Consider the following 18997-nt stretch of genomic DNA (forward strand, 5'->3'; position numbering starts at 1 on the left):
ATAACATTAACAAAATACCTAGTTCCAGAAATAACTTCAAGAAATCTATTGTACATTATGATTACAATAGTTAATATAATATGCTGTATACAAAAAAATTTCTAAAAGAGCATATTTTAAATGTCACTACAAAAAGTAGTATGTTATGTAATACTTATGTTAATTTGCTTAATTTAGCCATTTCACAATGTCTATATCTACAAAAGCTTCATGTTGTATACCACAAACATATAATTTTTATTTGTGAATTTAAAAAATAAAAAATAGTGTCACTTTGGCAGCACATAAACTAATTGCAATGATACATGGAAAATTATCATGAACCCTGAGTAAGAATAACACACAAATTTGTGAAGTGTTCTGTATTTTAATAATAATAATAATGTTAACATGTCTAGTCTCATTATGATAAGATAAAGATGACTGGTTGCCTATAGAGTCTGTCTTTTGGTTAATCATAAACTAGAGGGAAGAACATGGCTGCCAGCGAAGAGGCAGCACATACAATGCCTCCGTGGTAAGGGGATCAGAGAGACTCATTAATACACCCACATGCGTCCTGCTGGGAAACTTCAAGCAAATTTCCTCTGAAAGGAGACCTTCCTGGAACTAGTAAGTTTAATAGGAGGTGTCAGATTGTCACAAAATACTGAATCTCGGCAACCCAGAGCAGGGGCACAGTCCTGCCGGGGCCGCCGAATGGCCACTGCCTACACATTGCAGTGAGCATAGGAGCGGACACTAACCGCCTGGACCCCTGCGGGCGGGCTCTGTGAACCCAAGCCGACCGCTGCCCACACGCTGCAGCGTTCGTGGGAACGGTCGCTGCCTGCCTGGGTCCCCGCGAGCTGGCTCTGTGAATCGCAGCCGGCTCAGGCCACACGCTGCATTGTTCTTGGGAACCATTGCTGCCTGCCTGGACCCCCGAGGGCGGGCCCTGTGAACCCAAGCCGACCGCCGCCCACACGCGGCAGCGAGTTTAGGAGCAGGAGCAGCCTGCCTGGGTCCCCGCGAGCTGGCTCTGTGAATCGCAGCTGGCCGCAGGCCACACGCTGTAGCAAGTTTAGGAGCAGGAGCTGCCTGCCTAGGCCCCCACAGCCCGGCTTTGTGAACCGCCCACACGTAGCAGCGAACTTGGGAGCCCTTGCTGGCTGTCTGCCTGCCCCCCCTTCCCCCGGGCTGGCTTGGTGAACCTCAGCTGGCCGCTGCTCACACGGTGCAGTGAACTTGGGAGCCAGCGCTGCCTGCTTGGCTGCTTGGGCCCCCGCAGACCAGCTCTGTGAACCGCTGCTGGCTACCGCCAAGCGGCCGCTGCCTACACCCTTGCAGTGAGTGGGGGAGCAGGCGCTGCCTGCCCGGCCCGAGGGCCCGACTCTGTGAACCTCCTCTGGCAGTTTGGAGCTGCAGACGACCACCCTCCACCTGCCAACCCAGTGCTGCAAACGACCCCTGACCAGCTCTGCAAAAAGCCCCTCCCACACAGCGAACAGCAGGAATGGAGACCTGCCCAATCCGGGAGGAAGTACCGCTGCACAGTGATTGACTCCCGCCTACTGAGAGGAGAAACTTGGCCCGGTGGGCATAGCTCCACCCACTGGAAGAGCAGTTAATCGAATTCTAGGACTGCATTTATAAAAATTTTTTTTTTGCTGTCTTTTTAAATGTTTTTTAATCCATCTTATTTTATTTTATTCTATTTTTTAAATCTCATTTTCCATTTCTACTATTATTATTTTTCTTTAAATCCCTTTTAATCTTCTATTTTTTTCTATCCTTCTTTTCTCCTGTCTTTACATCTCTTTTTAATTTTCTTATTCCCCCTTCCTTGAATTCTACCTGCTTACTCTTATTCTCTTTAGTGACTTCTACCCATCCCTTCTAATACCTTTCCTCCCAAGCTTCAAATATATTTATAGGAGTAAACAGTAACTCAGCAGTCAAACAGAACAAGAAACAATGTGAACAGCATGAAAAAGCAAGGAAGAAAAGGAGTGCAAACAATGCAGGGCAGCCTAAATATTCAGGAGGATATAGAATCACCAGAAAAATGGTCATATAAAGAACTCATGGAACACCTGAGACAGATGGAACAGAACCTTAAAGACAGCAAATTCAAGCAGCGAAAGAACACATTGAGAATGTATTACACAAACAGATAAAGGAAGAAGTTAAGCATCTTTATCAGGAGATAGAGACTATAAAAAAGAATCAAACCATAATCTTAGAAATGAAGGAAACTATAAACCAAATTAAAAACTCAAATGAGAGTATCATTAATAGAGTGGAGCAAGTAGAAGCTAGAACATCAGATAATGAAGACAAAATATATCATCTGGAAAAGAGTCTAGCCATCTCAGATAGGCTGGTTAAAAATCATGAGAGAAGCATACAAGAGATATGTGATAATATAAAAAAAACAAATTTAAGAGTCATTGGGATAGAGGAAGGGATAGAGATTCAAACAAGGGGAATGAGTAATCTACTAGATGAAATAATCACAGAAAACTTTCCAGAAATAAAAAAGGAAACAGATATACAAATTGTAGATGCATACAGGACACCGAACATACAAAATCACAGTAGACCAACGCCAAGACACATTGTTATGAAGATATCCAATATACAGAACAAAGAGAAAATATTAAAAGCTACAAGAGAAAAGAGAAAGATTACATTCAGGGGTAAACCAATAAGGTTAACAACAGACTTCTCAACTCAGACGCTGAAAGCGAGAAGATCCTGGAATAACGTATTTCAAACACTGAAAGACAATGGATGCCAACCAAGAATTCTGTACCCAGCAAAATTAAGCTTCAGATACGACAACAAAATAAAAATCTTTCACGATAAACAAAAACTAAAAGAATTTGCAGCCAGAAAACCAGCGTTGCAAAGCATCTTGAGCAAAACACTTCACGAGGAAGAAACGGAAAACAATAACCAAAGCCAACAGTGGGAAGTACCTCAGTAAAGACAGACGGAGGGGGGAAAACTAATCATGGTGAAACAAACGCAATTAAAAAAAAAAAACGAGATAAATAATCAAATATGGCTGGAAGTACAAACCATATATCAATAGTAACTCTAAACATTAATGGTTTAAACACTCCAATAAAGCGACATAGGCTGGTAACATGGATCAAAAAAACAAATCCAACAATATGCTGCCTCCAGGAGACTCACCTGACTGGAAAAGACATACACAGGCTGAAGGTGAAAGGTTGGGAAAAAATATACCACGCACACGCTCTTCGCAAGCAAGCAGGGGTGGCCATCCTCATATCGAATAAAATCGACTTCAAGACTAAGTTAATCCAAAGGGATAAGGAAGGACATTATATACTGTTAAAAGGAACCATTCACCAACAAGACATAACAATTATCAATATTTATGCACCAAATAATGGCGCTTCGAAGTTTATAAAACAAATTCTCCTCAAGTTCAAGAATCAAATAGACCACAACACAATAATTATAGGTGACTTCAACACACCTCTCTCACCATTGGACAGATCCTCCAAGCAAAAGTTGAATAAAGAAACTATAGACCTCAATACCACAATCAATAACCTAGACTTAACTGACATATATAGAATATACCAACCATCATCGAATGGATATACTTTTTTCTCAGCAGCACATGGATCCTTCTCAAAAATAGACCATATATTATGCCATAGGGCAACCCTCAATAAATATAAAGGGGTAGAGATTATACCATGCATTTTATCTGATCATAATGGATTGAAACTGGAAATTAATGATAAAAGAAGGAAGGGAAAATCCAATATCACATGGAAAATGAACAATATGTTACTGAATGATCAAAGGGTTACAGAAGACATAAAGGAGGAAATCAAAAAATTCTTAGAGATAAATGAAAATGCAGACACAACCTATCGGAATCTATGGGACACAATGAAAGCAGTTTTAAGAGGGAAATTCATCACCTGGAGGTCATTCCTCAAAAAAAGGAAAAACCAACAAATAAATGAGTTCACACTTCATCTCAAAGCCCTAGAAAAGGAAGAGCAAAACAATAGCAAATGCAGCAGAAAGCAAGAAATAATTAAAATCAGAGCGGAAATCAATGAAATTGAAACAAAAGAAACTATCGAAAAAATTAACAAAACTAAAAGTTGGTTCTTTGAAAAAATAAACAAGATTGACAAACCTTTAGCCATGCTAACGAAGAGAAGAAGAGAGAGAACTCAAATTACTAACATAAGGGATGAAAAAGGCAATATCACAACAGACGCCACAGAAATACAGAAGACAATTAGAAACTATTTTGAAAACCTATATTCCAATAAAATAGAAGATAGTGAAGACATCAATAAATTTCTTAAGACATATGATTTGCCCAGACTGAGTCAGGAGGACACACACGATTTGAACAGACCAATATCAATGGATGAAATTGAAGAAGTAATCAAAAGACTACCAACCAAGAAAAGCCCAGGACCGGATGGGTATACAGCGGAGTTTTACAAAACCTTTAAAGAAGAATTAATACCAATACTTTTCAAGTTATTCCAGGAAATAGAAAAAGAGGGAGCTCTTCCAAATTCATTCTATGAGGCCAACATCACATTGATTCCGAACCCAGACAAAGACACATCAAAGAAAGAAAACTACAGACCAATATCTCTGATGAACCTAGATGCAAAAATCCTCAATAAAATTCTGGCGAATCGGATACAAAGACACATCAAAAAAATTGTGCACCATGATCAAGTAGGATTCATCCCTGGGATGCAGGAATGGTTCAATATACGGAAATCAATAAATGTTATTCACCATATCAATAGACTTAAAGATAAGAACCATATGATCATCTCGATAGACGCAGAAAAAGCATTCGACAAAGTACAGCATCCCTTTATGTTCAAAATATTAGAAAAACTAGGGATAACAGGAACTTACCTTGATATTGTAAAAGCTATTTACGCTAAGCCCCAGGCTAGCATCATTCTGAATGGAGAAAAATTGAAGGCATTCCCCTTAAAATCAGGAACAAGACAGGGATGCCCTCTATCACCACTTCTATTCAATATAGTTCTTGAAACACTGGCCAGAGCAATTAGACAAACGAAAGAAATTAAAGGCATAAAAATTGGAAAGGAAGAACTTAAATTATCACTATTTGCAGATGACATGATTCTATACCTAGAAGACCCAAAAGGGTCTACAAAAAAACTACTAGAACTAATAAATGAATTCAGCAAAGTGGCAGGATATAAAATCAACACGCACAAATCAAAGGTATTTCTGTATATCAGCAACAAATCCTCTGAAATGGAAATAAGGAAAACCACTCCATTCACAATATCCTCAAAAAAAATAAAATACTTGGGAATCAACCTAACAAAAGAGGTGAAAGATTTATACAATGAAAACTACAGATCCCTAAAAAGAGAAGTAGAAGAAGATCTTAGAAGATGGAAAGATATACCCTGTTCATGGATAGGCAGAACTAACATCATCAAAATGGCGATATTACCAAAAGTCCTCTATAGGTTTAATGCAATGCCAATCAAAATTCCAATGGCATTGCTTGTAGAAATAGATAAAGCAATCATGAAATTCATATGGAAAAATAAAAGACCCAGAATAGCAAAAGCAATTCTAAGCAGGAAGTGTGAATCAGGTGGTATAGCAATACCAGATTTCAAACTATACTACAGAGCAATAGTAACAAAAACAGCATGGTACTGGTACCAAAACAGGCGGGTGGACCAATGGTACAGAATAGAGAATACAGAGACTAATCCACAAAGTTACAACTATCTTATATTCGATAAAGGGGCTAAAAGCATGCAATGGAGGAAGGATAGCATTTTCAACAAATGGTGTTGGGAAAACTGGAAATCCATATGCAACAAAAAGAAACTGAATCCCCTCCTCTCACGATGCACAAAAATTAGCTCAAAATGGATCAAGGACCTTGATATCAAATCAGAGACTCTGCGTATGGTAGAAGAAAAAGTTGGCTACGATCTACATATTGTGGGATCAGGCTCCAAATTCCTTAACAGGACACCCATAGCACAAGAGTTAATAGCAAGAATCAACAAATGGGACTTAAACTAAAAAGTTTTTTCACAGCAAGAGAAACAATAAGAGAAGTAAATCGGGAGCCTACATCATGGGAACAAATTTTTACCCCTCACACTTCAGATAGAGCCTTAATATCCAGAGTTTACAAAGAACTCAAAAAATTAGACAATAAGACAACAAATAACCCAATCAACAAATGGGCCAAGGACCTGAACAGACACTTCTCAGAGGAGGACATACAATCAATCAACAAATACATGAAAAAATGCTCACCATCTCTAGCAGTCAGAGAAATGCAAATCAAAACTACCCTAAGATACCATCTCACTCCAGTAAGATTGGCAGCCATTATGAAGTCAAATAATAACAAGTGCTGGAGAGGATGTGGGGAAAAGGGTATTCTTATACATTGCTGGTGGGACTGCAAATTGGTTCGGCCAATTTGGAAAGCAGTATGGAGATTCCTGGGAAAGCTAGGAATGGAACCACCATTTGACCCAGTTATTGCCCTTCTTGGTCTATTCCCTGAAGACCTTAAAAGAGCGAACTACAGGGATACTGCCACATCGATGTTCACAGCAGCACAATTCACAATAGCTAGACTGTGGAACCAACCCAGATGCCCTTCAATGGATGAATGGATTAAAAAAATGTGGCATTTATACACTATGGAGTATTACGCAGCACTAAAAAATGACAAAATCATGGAATTTGCAGGGAAATGGATGGCATTAGAGCAGATTATGCTCAGTGAAGCTAGCCAATCCCTAAAAAACAAATACCAAATGTCTTCTTTGATATAATGAGAGCAACTAAGAATAGAGTAGGGAGGAAGAGCAGGAAGAAAAGATTGACATTAAACAGAGGCACGAGATGGGAGGGAAAGAGAGAGAAAAGGGAAATTGCATGGAAATGGAAAGAGAGCCTCATTGTTATAAAAAAAACTATATAAAAGAGGTTGTGAGGGGAATTGGAAGAAAAATAAGGAGAGAAATGAATTACAGTAGATGGGATAGAAAGAGAAGATGGGGGGAGGGGGATAGTAGAGGATAGGAAAGGTAGCAGAATACATCAGTCACTAGTATGGCATTATGTAAAAATGTGAATGTGTAACCTATGTGATTCTGCAATCTGTATTTGGGGTAAAAATGGGAGTTTATACCTCACTTGAAACTATTGTTCGAAGTATGATATGTCAAGAGCTTTGTAATGTTGTGAACAACCAATAAAAAAAAAAAGAATCACCATTAAAAAAAAAATCATAAACTAATGATCCCTTAGAAACAGGCATTCCAGTTAGGTGAAATGACTACCCAAGTTTGTATGGAGTCCAAGTAATTCATACACACACATTACATTGCACCATCTATATGGAAGTATTTAAAATACGCTGTAGACTACAAAAAGCTTTCCTTGTGTTAGATAAATTATCCCTGTTTTCAGTAACCTACTTGGAAGTTACAGCTTATTCACATGATGAACCATATATCTCCATACACACACCAAAAATTATGAAGCACATTACTATTATATTTTTTACTGAAAAAACTAAGATGATGTTTCTTCTTCTTTTCTCATTTTCATGAAAACATCCACTTGCATCACCGCACACATCATAGAGACTACTGATTCAGTCTCTGAGGGTTAAAGACAAGAAGAAGAGGAGGAAGGCAGAAGTAAACAAAACCTTTTGCCCTTCCTCCAGAGGTGGAGCAACTAACTGGTAACCACCCTGTGTTATAGAGTCTGGTCTTGTAAACCCCTGGTTTTAGACTCCTGAAAGTGATTGCTTTTCAAAGTTTATATTAGAGTAGAATAAACACCATTCTTTAGAAAGGCTATTGTGGATGTATAACCGACGTGATTCTGCAATCTGCATTTGGGGTAAAATTGGGAGTTCATAACCCACTTCAATCTAATGTATGAAATATGATATGTCAAGAGCTTTGTAATGTTGTGAACAACCAATAAAAAAAATAAAAAATTAAAAAAAAATAAAAAAAAAAGAAAGGCTATTTTCAGATTTTTTTTAACTTTATTATACTAGAATAGAGGAAGAAGGTGTTAAAATTCACCGCTCAGCCTACCACTACCACAGCCCCTCCCCCAGGAGCTGCAGAGTGAACATTTGTGTCCCCAAAATTCCATGTGTTGAAACCTAAAACCTAATCATCAGATATATGTAAAACCACACCTTTGTCTTTAAAATAAAACAAGTGTACCTAATTCCATGTGTTGAAACCTAATGATATTAGAAATTGGGGCTTTGGGGAAGCGATTAGGTCATGAGCCCTCATCAATGAGATTAGTGCCCTTATAAATGACACTGCAAAGAGCTGCCTCACCCCTTCAGACATATGAAGTACAGTGAGAAGACACCAAATCTGTTGGTGCCTTTGATCTGGGACTTCTCAGCTTTCAAAACTGTGAGCAATCAATTTCTGTTGTTCATAACCCACCCAGTTTATGGTATTTTGTTATACAAGCCCAAACAGACAAAGACACTGGAGTGTGGTCCTCAAAATGTGGATGTCCAAGCTCAGGTGGTAGAGTGTTTGCCTCACATGCACAAGGCCCTGAATTCAATCCCCAGTATCACACACACAAAAAAAAGTGGATGTCCCAACTTATTGAATCAGAATTTGGATTTAAGCCCTAGAAGCAGTATATTTAACAATCACCTAGAAAATTTTAGAGAACTCTGTCTTCAGGCCTTAGAGAACAGTTTGAAAACCATTGTGTGACATAGTAAACTAACAATTTATATAACACAAAAAAATTCAGATATTTTTGAGAAATATTAAGTAAAAATAGAAGAGCCAAAAGCCCAGTTGTGTTGAATAAAAATTTAAGGGCAGCCACCACTGGGCATACCCCTGGAGTCCAGAACAGGAATGTACACACACACACACACACACACACACACACACACACACAAACAAGGTCAGGAGTGCTTCTTATAGCTTTTGTTTCACTGAATTAAGAAGTGGATAGTAAAATAAGATATGGTGTGATATTTTTCTTTTCAAACTCCTTTCTTTATGAAATAACCTTATTTCCTTATACAGTAAATTCAAGGACTTACTGAAACATCTTCTATGGAAACCTGGCATTTAAAGAGAAATCTATTAGTCAAGCAATGTCATTAATAAAAGGTGTTCTGAAGTTGACACCAATTATTTAATTGATCAGAACCATCAGCTAACATTGATCACTGCTGAGACTTAGGTAGCATTCCAATCAGAGCCCAGAAAGGAGGGTGTTTGGAATGCATGTGCTGTGTAAAGTCAATTATATGTAAACAACACCTTTGTCTTTAAAACAAAACAAGTGTACCTGATGAGCCTTCCTAAGCTAAAATATTGTAAGCAGGAAATGCTAATATTAAAAACTGCCTTAACATGAACTGGTTGGTTACGTTTTCAATAGATTTTCCTCCTCCTTGAATTGCTTTTCCTATATGTAGGAATTTCACTTTGGGGCACATAAAAACAGCAATATTTGGCCATGCTTTTAATATTCTTAAAACAAACACAATGTCCAAGAAAGTAATAAATTTTAAAATACATATTTCCAAATGATATTTAATATCATGGTGAAAAGTTCTTGACAGCCAGGCACAGTGGTGTATACCTGTAATCCCAGCGGCTAGGAACACTGAGGCAAGAGGATTTTGAGTTCAAAGCCAGCCTCAGCAACAGCAAGGCACTAAGTAATTCAATGAGACACTGTCTCTAAATAAAATACAAAATAGGGCTGAGGATGTGGCTCAGTGATCTAGCACCCCTGAGTTCAATCCCCAGTACAAAAAAAAAAAAAAAAGTTCTTGACAGAATGTTAAGTTTTTAACAAGGGTATGAAACTATATTTTTAATTGCAGTATAATGAGTTCACCAATTTTGTAAACATGAGCAAATTAAGAAAGAATTTTTTTTAAATGGAGGAAAATATACCAAAAATGTAAATAATACTTAACTCGGGGTTTAAGAGTAGTTTTTGTTTGTTTGTGGTGCTGGAGATTGAATCCAGGGCCTTGTACTTGCAAGACAAGCACTCTACCAACTGAGCTATATCTCCAGCCCAAGAGTGATTTTGTTTTTATACAGTTTGTTTGTTTTTAAAATGATCTACAATAAATGTGTATTCATTTTATTGTTGGGAAAAAATGAACTTTTAAAGTGACTAAGCTTCCATTTCCTTGAAATAATTCTAAGATCCTTTCTACTTGCATGATCTCATGTCCTGTTCAGCAACAAAACTAATCCTAATCCATTTCAAAATTTCCTCCAAGCACAAAGACATTGACCCCCAAAACAATGATAATTGAAGTTTACTTAATGTTCCATGATTCTAAGGGCTGGGAACATAAGGCAGTGGTAGATTTCTTGCCTAGCATGCACAAAGTCCTGTGTTTGATCCTCAGTGTTGCCAAAAGAAAAAAAAATTCTGATTCTAGAAATATATATCATACACAAAGATGTACAAAAATAAAAATTTTTTCCAGGTACTGGTGTGTCTGCCTTTTTACATTTGCATTCTATTTTACTAATTTTAGGTTTCACAGAGGAATATTTCAAATACCAACTACTGAGACTTCACCTGTTGGAGAGGCATTGCTTGGGGATATTAATCATACATATATCCTGTTCCTAATTAAGGAGGGAGATTGTCATATGTCATTGAAGACCACATAACAGACAGTTGCTTCTATAATGTCAGCTCTTGCTTCATCCAAAATGTAGCCTAGAAAACATTTGTAAGGATAAGATGAGGTTATATATACCATTACCCTGGGGCTAAGGATCATCACCAGGCACATCTGTATAAGACATAAAATCTTTACCCTCAAGTTATTCCAGTGGCATACAGAGTGAGGAGAGAGTTTGGGATTCAGGAGGGGAAATGGAAGAGAATTTGGGCTCCAGAAATACAATACAGGAGACGTGGGAATGGAAATTTTGTTGGGACAGAAGATACACCCTGTCTTAAAGCTGTACTCAAACATTCCTGGGTTAAAATACAAATTGTCTCACTTACTGCCCCTATAATCATTGATCAATCACACAACTCCTTTAAACCTACTTTATTTGCAAGAGGAGAATTAAAATATCCAATATGAATAGAATGACTATGAGAATTACATGAAGAAATATATGCAAATTATTGGGTCACAAGTCTTTGGATTCACCATTCTTCTCATTCTTCTCTGCTCCATCTGTGAAGAAGTATTTAAGACATTCGGGTCATAACAAACATTGGGTTCCATGGGCTCAGTTTGGACAAGGGCCGCTACCCAAGATAGCACAGAGCCTTGACAACAAAAAGGACAAAAGTCAATCACAAATCCTTTAACACTTTTTTCCAACTATGGGTCATGACCCAATAGTGAGGTGTACATTAATTTAGTGCACTGTGTTCAGGATTTCTTTTAAGTTAAACAGAATGGAATTTATTAGAGTTACCAAATGTGGTAAAGGTAAATTTCACAGATCTCTTGCTTTGGTTTCATACATATACATATATAAGCATACATTGGTATATGTAAACTGGGTCAAGATATAGAGTACATGTATTTCTTACTGTGGATCAAGAACAAAAATTTTTGAAAACTATTTTTTTTTTAGAGAAATCCAGGTTACAAAGTTACCATCCAGAAGCCTTAAACTAGCATCATTCCTTGAACTTCCCAGATACAAGAGCCTATAAATTCCTTTTGTGTTTAAACAACAACAATAACAAAAGTTTCCATCTAAATGTTCATATCACAATATTCCAGAGTTTGAATGGATTAGCAATCCATTCTTCACCTTCCCTCTTCTTTCTCTCCTCACACCCTGTCTTACTCTCTCTCTCTCTCTCTCTCACACACACACACACACACACACACACACACACACACACATCCCTTTCCTTCTGGTGGTAAGGTTATGAGGACCAGAATTCACATGTGAGTGAGAGGATCCAAGGACAGACTGTGCCCTGGGTCCACTGACACACACTGGTTCCACTGCAGAGATTCACTTACAGTTCACCAGTGACCTGATGAACAACCTTGGGTTTATATGTATATCTTGGACAGAGGGAATATGTTGCCAGAATTGGTGCTAAGAACTGGGGCCTCATGAATAGTATTTGCTCAGCGAATGTAACCTGAATATGTTGAGCTGTTTTTATATTTAGTACTTCCTAGTTTATTTAGTGTTAAGAATATTTAGTACTTGGGGCCTCATGAATATTAGGCATTTTGGGACCTTTTATCTCTTCCTGTATTGCTCCTACACATGAACAATTTACTTATTGGCTATCTACACCTAACATACTCAAAATGTTTTCACCTGTAGTTTACAAACCTATCTTCTATAATAAAATGAAATATTCTCAAAAGCAAATGCATATTGCAACCACATTACTCTTGCCAGTCTAGTAAACCTATTTTTTAAAAAAGAAATCAGTTCAAACCAACATAATTTATCTATATAGACACAAGGAATCATCCTGACATCCATATTGTACCATTTTTGTTTAAACTTCTATGAGCTGTGTGACCTTATTTAAGTTACTTAACCACTCTGTGTTTCCATTTCCTCTGTTATTTAAAGCAAGGAGGATAATCATGTCTACCACATCAAGCTGTTGTGAAGATCACATGAAATAATCTAAGTGAAGTACTTAAAATAGTGCCCAGAACACAATAAAAGTTCTTAAAATGATGCTGTCCTGTTTTCCACAGAGCCCTCATACAGGCAGCTGAGAACATCTCTTCATCTAAGCCATCTAGATTTGATGGCATCTCTAGGTCTAGAATCTATTTCTGGGAAAATTAGACTGGTACTTGTCTTATCTCACATTGTGTTCATCAGGAAAGTGAATGTAAATATGGCATAATTGCAACACAACGAGGTCAGCCCAATGAGAGGACAATGTGCAGTGTTACCATCTCCAGCTCCCTCCTCAGTTGTCCGTCCTGTGACTCATCACAATTTGACTCTTCTTTTAATTCACAATTCTTATTCTCTACAAAACCGATTTTACTGCTTTTTTTAATTTTAGTTTTCTTTCCTCCCTCCCTATCCAACTTTAAGCACTCTGTATTTGTTAGCTAGCTTCTGAGCAAATGCACTCTGCCTCTCCATCCAGTCTCCAGCTTTAGCCAAGAACACATCATCCTGATGTTTTAAACCAGGGCTCACACATCCAAACCCCACTTGTCAACACCATCTGTGTAGCCAGCTGCTTCCATCCAAGATTCCTCTATCATCCACATCTGAAGGTAGGAATGATGAATAATAATAAGAAGCACTGTCCATTTTGTGTTATTATAATGGAATATCACAAACTGGGTAATTTATAAACAATAGAAATTCATTTTGTCTCGGTTCTGGTTGCTGGGAAGTCTAATATCAAAGTACCAGTAAGACAGCCTTCCGTCCCTCCAAAAAAAGGGGGCAAATATACTCCAGGGACCTCAAGTCATAGCTTGTTAACTATTATAAGCCTTGTATATATTTTCCCTGCTCTTCCACCTTAACTCACAGTTTATCAGTCACCAAAGTTTGGTACGTGCCAAGGTGACTCATTAGGGCTAGGATGCTCTCACCTTGATGATAAAAAACCTAAAGCATTAAGTTACTAAGGAGACACCAAAGTGTCTAAATCCCATGGCCCTCAAGTGGTTACCTGCCATGATTTGTGTTCTCTTCCATTTCCCATCTGGTGTTCTCTTCACAGCTACAGCTATCCCTATCACAGGGCAGAGATATTTATACAAGATGCAACATCAATATCAGAAACTAACATTTGGTGCTAGGATTATAGATTTGCCTTGTGTGCCCCTCAGAATTAAAAGTGTCCTCAAAGGAAAATAAAAGCAGCTTTGAAATGCACATAAAACCAATTAACATTCCTAAACCCTAACCCCTTTTGCAAACAACACTTCCACATAAATAAAATGAGCTCTCTCCCTTTGTCATGAGAGCCAGCTTTGACACCCTCTTGGTCAATGCTGTGTCTCTCAAGCTATAAGTCCCAATAGAGTCGTGTTCCCATTGCAGGTGCACCTTTGATCCTTCTGATGGAAGGCACAAGAACCCACTATGCAGTAACATCAGCATCTGACAAAGACCTTCTTGGTGCATCATAATATGGCAGAAGACATCCTATCATGGAAAAGCCAAGAGAGGGCAAAGGAGAGCAAAAGATCAAATAACATCAAGCCCTTTTACAATTGGTATTGATTAATTCATGAACGTAGAGCCCTCATGACCTATCACCTCTTAACTTCATCTATTAATATTGTTACAATAGCAATTAAATTTCAACATGAGTTTAGGAGGGGATAGTCATTCAAACCATGGAAGTCACTGTTATGGTTTAGATATGAGGTGTCCCCCAAAAACTCATGCATGAGACAACGCAGGAAGGTTTAGAAGTAAAATTATTAGTTTTGGGAGCTATAACCTAATTAGTGGATTAATCAATTTGATAGATTAATAATTTGAAAGGACTAACTGGGTGGTACCTTTAGGCAGGTGGGGGTGTGGCTGGATAAAATGGGTCACTGGGAACATGCCTTTGAAGTTTATATTTTGTCCCTGGCGCATATCTCTCTCTCTCTCTCTCTCTCTCTCTCTCTCTCTCTCTCTCTCTCTCTCTCTCTCTCTCTCTCTCTCCCCTTTTCTGCTGCCATGAGTTGAACAGTACTCCTCTCATTCTCCTCCCAAGATGTTCTATTTTATCTCCAGCCCAGAGCAATGGAATTGGCCAACTATGGACTGAACCTCTGAAACCAAGAGCCCAAAATAAAGTTTACTTCCTCTAAATTGTTCTTGTCAGATATTTTTTTTTTTCACAGCAATGAAAAGATGACTAACATAGTCACGATTTGCTGAATGCCTGCTATGTGACAGGGAGTGAGCTCAGGTCTATTCATTCTTGATCTCTGATCTCACCATCACAGGTATTATTATTATTATGCATGGGATATCTCATGCAGTGTTCTTCATAAACTCGGGGACAAGAAAATTAAAAAGCATTCAGAGTTACACCGTTAAATCAATATAAAATAGACCAAAATACACTGTCACCTTCAAAACCCATAGAATAAGGTTTCTTAAATTAGTTGAACATTCTAATGAAAGAATGTGCCACAAAAACTATAGTATAAAGAAACTATCCAATAATTGGTTGAACCAAGAGTCATTGCCAACTCTTTATTCTTTTGTCAATTTCTACTATATGGAATCTAAAATCCAAACACCTACCTTCCCAGCTGCTATAGTTTGACTGTCCCCTCCAAAACTCATGTTTAAATGTAACTACTGTTGTGGTGCTACAGACTCCAAGTGACAGCTCCATGAGATTGACACATTTTAATCAGAAGGCACTCTCCTCCATCACTAACACTCTGAGTTCTTCTCCATCTCTTGCTGATTTCCTTATCCCTGCCCACACCTCCGGGAAAATTCCATTCATTAAATTATCTTCATCTGACCACTTCAGCATGCCATCTATTTCCTGATAAAACTCCAACTGATGCAGTTACTGAACAGATAGCCTTGACTGTAGTGACTTTGCTCTAATAGAGTAACTACTCCAAACAGACCTCTAAGGCAACCTTTGAATCAAAGGCTTCTGAGCCAGGCCATTCCCTTTCCTTTATATCTGCAGTTGACACCCAAGACACCAAACAAGTGCTTTGGTCTCCCTGCTGAAACAGGGTCACTCTGTTCCTATCTGTTCCGCCCCCTTCTATCCCATCAGTGAAAAGAAAAGAGCATCCAGGGAGGGTCAATAGATACATCAAACTTTCAGAAGAATAATGGGAAAGTGGGAAGAACTAAAACAACTTGAATTCCATCTTGTTATATTCCTAAAACCTAGGACATTCAGTCATTGAACACAATAAATATTTCCTCAATAAATGAACTGAACATAGTATAAGAAACCTCTCAGTTCACATCCCCATCCCAGCCCAGGAAAGGAAGAAAAGCAGAAGTGAAAAGGAAAAGCCTCCCTGCAACTGTGTTGTAGAGAGGAGAAGGGGGCCAGCAATCAATAGGTAACTCAAATAGTCCACAATAATTTTCTGTTACATTTCAGTGTATATAACTTCCATTAGCTTCGATCAAGTTATGAAAATCTTGAACTTCCTTATTTGCATGTGGCATTACTTCTCCTATTTTATCTTGGATTCATTCAGAATTCTGACACACTGAGATTTGAGAAGCAGTTTTTCCCAATCTTGGTGGCCAGTATCCATTTATCTTTTAGCAAGAAAATTAATATATGCAGAGTCTCCGTTTCTGATGGAAACCTGTTCCCTGTTTCTGTATTCCTTTGTTGCCTTGGACTCCCAAGAGAGTTTTTCATTTTTACCTAGATAATCCGGGCTTTTAGTCTAGTACCCTGTGCCATTGAGACCACTTATCCGTACTCCTTCTATGCCTTTGTTGCTTCCAGGACCACTATTTGCTACTGTGGGCAATTTACCAGCAATCAGCAACAGTTAGCAAAAGCCTGAGTTGACACATGTTAGAAACACTAAGAAAACTCAGATGGGGAAAATCTCTGAGAATTTTAGAGAATGGTTCATCTGTTCCCATACTGCAGTTGCAGAAAATAATCTCATGCCTACTTCCCAATACTCTAAAGAGGTTTCCTGTGTACACTATAAACTCATAAGGAGCCAGGTTTCTTTGGAGCTGGCAACATATCTTTCTGGGGCTCCCTCCTTTAAAATGGTTTGGAATATTCAGGTACAGTCAGGTACAGGTGGCTTGCTTTATGCTGTCCTTGGTCATAAAGGCTGCATCACTGGTCCCTTTTAGACTGAAAGCTACTGTTTTCTCTGGCTTTTCAGCCTGCAGACAGCCACTGTGGGACTGCTCAACCTCTGTAGAAGCCAATACAATAAATCGCCTTTTATAATTATATATGTATTCTATTGACTCTGTTCCTCTAAAGAACCCCAACCAGATGCTTAGAAAGAGGCAAAAGATGACACTGAAGAAGAACCAATGCAGGCAAAAGGCAAGAGGTTCTTGGTGAATTCTATATTTACACCCACTTTCTCTGTTGTCTTTTTTTTAAGCCTTGGAAGAATAGAATTTTAAAAATAGAAGAGAAATTTAATATCAACTAATCCCATGTATTTTATAGACAACTAAGCTAAGGCCTAAGGAGACAAATTCCACCATATCAGCTTAGGAACTGACTTCCTTAGCAAGACCCCTAAAGCACAAGAAGTAAAATCAAGAATCAATAAATAGGATGAAATCAAATTAAAAAGTTTCTTCACAGTAAAAGAAACAATCAGTAACGTGAAGAGAGAACCTATAGAATGGGAGAAAATCTTTACCACTCGCATCTCAGATAGAGCATGAATCTTCAGGGTATATAAAAAAAACTTAACACCAAAAGAACAAATAACCCAATAAATGGACTAAGGAACTGAAAAGACACTTCACAGAAGAAGAAATGCAATCAACCAACAAATATATGAAAAGATTTCAACACCTCTAGCATTTAGAGAAATGCAAATCAAAACTACATTGTCCAGTCAGAGTGGCAATTTTCAAAATACAAGCAACAATAAATGTTGATGAGGATGTAGGTAAAAAGGCACACTCATACACTGCTGATGGGACTGCAAATTGGTGCAACCACTCTGGAAAGTAGTATAGGGATACCTTCAGAAAACTTAGAATGAAACCACCATTTGACCCAGTCATACCACTCCTGGGTTTATATCCAAAGGACTTAAAATCAGCATACTACAGTGACATAGCCACATCAATGTTTATAGTAGCTCAATTCACAATAGCTAACCTATGGAACCAACCTAAGTGCCCTTCAGTAGATGAATGGATAAAGAAATTTATATATATATATATATATATATATATATATATATAATGGAATATTACCTAGCCTTAAAGAAGAATGAAATTATGACATTTGCAGGTAAATGGATGGAACTGGAGACTAATGTGAAATAAGCCAATCCCAAAAAACCCAAACGCCAAAGTTTTCTCTAACATGCAGATGCTAATTTACAATGCAGGTGAGGCTAGGGAAGAATAGAGATACTCTGGATTAGACAGAAGGGAGTGAAGGGAGGAGAGGGGGTTTGGGGGTGGGAATGATAGTAGATAGAAGAATGAATCAGACATTATTACCCTATGTGCATATATGACTACACAACTGGTGTGCTTCTATATCATGTAAACCAGAAAAATGAGAAGAAATTATACTCCATTTATGTATGATGTGTCATAAAGCATTCTACTGTCATATATATATATATATATATATATATATATATATATATATATATAACTAATTAGAACAAATTAAAGAAAAAAAGAAATAAATTTCTGTTGTGTTAAAAAAAAGTCTATGCTCTCAAGAAGAGATGAGAAAAACAACAACAAAACAAAACAAAACATGATTCTGGGTATGTCTGTGAGGGTATTTAAGAAAGTTAACATTACATATAAGAGGAAAGGAGGGGTAAGAGAAGAATAATACAAGTGGAAGAAATGATTTACAGTAGAGGGGGTAGAGTGAGAAGAGGGGAGGGGAGGGGAGGGGGGATAGTAGAGAATAGGATAGACAGCAGAATACATCAGACACTAGAATGGCAATATGTAAATCAATGGAAGTGTAACTGATGTGATACAGCAATCTGTATATGGGGTAAAAATGGGAGTTCATAACCCACTTGAATCAAACTGTGAAATATGATATATTAAGAATTGTGTAATGTTTTGAACTACCAACAATAAAAAAAAATTCAGTAAAAAAAAAAAAAGAAAGTTAACATTTGACAGGTAGGGTGGCACACATCTGTAATCCCAGCTACTCAGGAGGCTGAGGAAGGAAGACCACAAGTTCAAGGCCAGCGTGGACAACATAGCAGGACCCTGTCTCAAAATAA

The 18997-nt window shown here is 37.9% G+C and overlaps 1 non-coding gene across 1 annotated transcript; it reads left to right on the top strand.

Moving 5' to 3' along the window:
- The first annotated feature begins 266 nt into the window (after nt 1–266).
- Nucleotides 267–370, top strand: LOC144365730 (U6 spliceosomal RNA). The gene has a single exon (XR_013424513.1). It is a non-coding gene; the product is annotated as a U6 spliceosomal RNA (small nuclear RNA).
- Nucleotides 371–18997: the final 18627 nt, after the last annotated feature.

This window comes from Ictidomys tridecemlineatus, chromosome 7, assembly GCF_052094955.1.
Source record: "Ictidomys tridecemlineatus isolate mIctTri1 chromosome 7, mIctTri1.hap1, whole genome shotgun sequence".
Taxonomy (NCBI): Eukaryota; Metazoa; Chordata; class Mammalia; order Rodentia; family Sciuridae; genus Ictidomys; species Ictidomys tridecemlineatus.